Below are 3,048 nucleotides of genomic sequence, written 5' to 3'. Positions count from 1 at the left end.
GAAATATCTGGTCATGAGCCCCAGCTGGGGCTCGACACCAAGACCGACAGACTGACTGACCGTCAGTTGTAACATGACCTGACCTGACCTGACCTGAAATGCGTGATAATGTGGGATGTTCCCACAGTATGTTACCTACATCCCTTCCAATAGACGCCTTGTTGTTAGCAGTAAAATTTATACAACATGTTTTTACAGTGTTTAAAGACAATAAATTTTTTGAAAACCAATCACTAAGTATAAAATAAACCTCATCTAGTAAATTCTTTAGCTGCCCAGAATTGGGATGTGATACCAAGACACTTGTATCATCAGCAAATAAAATAGGTATACTGTTTAACTCCAAGATCTTAGGTAGGTCATTAATATAAATTATAAACAACAGTGGTCCCAAAACTGAGCCCTGCGGAACCCCGTTTCTTACACTAACCCATTTAGATTGTGTTAAAACATTTCCATATCTATTTCTAATTTGTGTTCTCTGATATGTATTATGTAAATAAGACTTATATAAATTAAGATCTTTATCCTTTATTCCATAGTACATTAATTTATCCAATAATACCTTATGACTGACACAGTCAATTGCTTTTTCGAGATCACAAAAATCCCACTGATTAAAGTTTTTTGGTTGAGAGCTTTCAATATTTCAAAAATTACTTGAAATATCTCATTTTCAGTCCCCAAATTAGCTCTAAAACCAAACTGATGTTTACTTAGTACTTTATACTCATTTAGATGGCGTATCAATCTGCTATACATTACTTTCTCAAAAATTTTACTAAGAGAGGTAAGGATAGAAATAGGTCTATAATTGGATAAATCACATTTTTCACCTTTTTTGAATACTGGTATAATCTCAGCATATTTCAGCCTATCTGGATATACACCTTCAAATAATACTTTAGTACATAGATAGCTTAGCGAAACGCTTATAAAAATTTTACTAGCTTTTAAAATTGAATTAGAGATACCCTCATAACCATGAGTAGTTGAAGCTTTAAGAGACCCTATTATCTTTTCAATTTCAGTATTAGTAGTTTTCAAAATTTCACTACTGGGAAATGGGCTACTAAAAGCCTTTGACATATAGGACATATAGTTTTCGGATTTATTTAATGATGGCAAGTTAGTACTATTCATATCCTTTTCTTTCCTTTGTCTGTGGATATTGTCAGCAATCTTATTAAAATAATTGTTGAATGTATCCACAATAGTGTTCAAATTGGTAGTACGTGTCCCATAAATGCATAAAGCATTAATATTGTCTTTTGTTTTTCTGGCTTTCTTACAAACTTCAGTATTTATTATATTCCAGGTACTTTTAGTTATACTTTTGGAATCTCTAAGTTGTTTTTCATATGTGATTTTTTGGCTTGCTTGATTACCATATTTAGTATTCTACTATAGTCTTTATAGTATTTAAGTAATACTGGATTGTTTGTACTTTTAGTTTCTAGATATAGGTCTCTTTTCCTTTTACAGGAAACTAAAATACCTGTAGCAACCCATGACTTAGATTTCTGTTTAAACCCTCGTTGTAAGGGAAAAGAAGAATTAAAATGTCTCAAAAATATATTTAAAAATTCATTAAAGCTAGAGTTTAAATCACAGGTATTAAATAGAGGTTCCCAGCTTTCATAGCTCAGTTTCATTTGAAAATCAAATAGACTATCATTATTAATTTTTCTATGATAATAGATATGTTTCTCTTTAGTAACCTGTGAAGAAACATTTAGTATTAATAGTTGCCCTTCATGATCAGAGAGTCCATTTGACATAGGAATAGTTTCATAACCCTCATACTGATGCACATTGATAAAAATATTATCTATAAGTGTCGAAGTACCACATCCAATCCTCGTAGGAAAAGTAACAGTAGATCTAAGATTAAAAGTACCAAATAAGACTTCTAATTGTCTTTTCATAGGACAATCTTCACTAAAGTTTACATTAAAATCGCCACAAATAATAACCTTGTTGTTATTTTTACAGAGTTTATGTAAAATCAATTCAATACTACTTAAGAAAGTACTCAAATTTCCAGAAGGAGATCTATATACTGATATGATACAAATTCTATCCCTATTAGTGTTTAGATGGACTGCACATACTTCAATGTCCTTAGCTACACAGTATCAACCAAGGTCAACAGGGGAGTTTTTCAAGTTATTTCTAACATAAACACAAATCCCACCTTTGTTAAAAAATTTCTTCCAATAATGCGCTCTCAATAGATAATTCTGTAGATTTAGTAGAATTATCTCTTCTTTCACAAGATGATGCTCCGTAAAGCATGTGACATTTGGAGAATGTTCTTCGAGATGACATAAAATTTCATTGTATTTATTTCTTAGACACCGAATATTTTGATGAAAGATTTTTATAGCGGTGTTATTATCAGGGATATTTTCCCTATTCTTATGAAAATTTACCATAAAAAATCCTCAGATCTCGTAATTGGGAGTCTTCTACTTCTAACAGGTAGTCTGTTATTATTAGATTTCAACATTTAGTCTTGTTTAATATAATGTGATTTTCCTTATTTCTATTTCCATCAGGGTTTATGCCCTGACCATTTATTCCAGATATCATATTAGATTCGTCTTGAAAAGTTACACCAGCATCACATGTAATTACTATAGAATCTTCTTCATATTATGTCATCCAACATAGTTTGATTGGACTATAAGATTGTTTATGGAATAAAGGAAGTATAGTATTCACTATCTGTAAAGCTACTTTCTCTTTCCCATGTTTGTTCATATGCAGACCATACTTCTTCGCCATGCAGATTAGGTGGAACAGGAACAAGTGGTTTGTAACAGTGTTATGCTACATCAACACGCAGATGAGGAGGAGAAGGGACAAATTATGTCTAGCAGAGTTATGCTGTTTCACCATGCAGATGACTTGGAGAAGGGACAAATGATTTGTAACATTTTTATGCTGCTTCGTCATGCAGATTAGAAGGATCAGGGACAAATGTTTAGTAACAGTGTTGTGCTGTTTCACCACGTGGATGAGGTGGAGAAGGGACAAATGATT

Source organism: Cryptotermes secundus, unplaced genomic scaffold (genome assembly GCF_002891405.2).
Source record: "Cryptotermes secundus unplaced genomic scaffold, Csec_1.0 scaffold1468, whole genome shotgun sequence".
NCBI lineage: Eukaryota > Metazoa > Arthropoda > Insecta > Blattodea > Kalotermitidae > Cryptotermes > Cryptotermes secundus.
Note: the sequence above shows the minus strand (reverse complement) of the source record.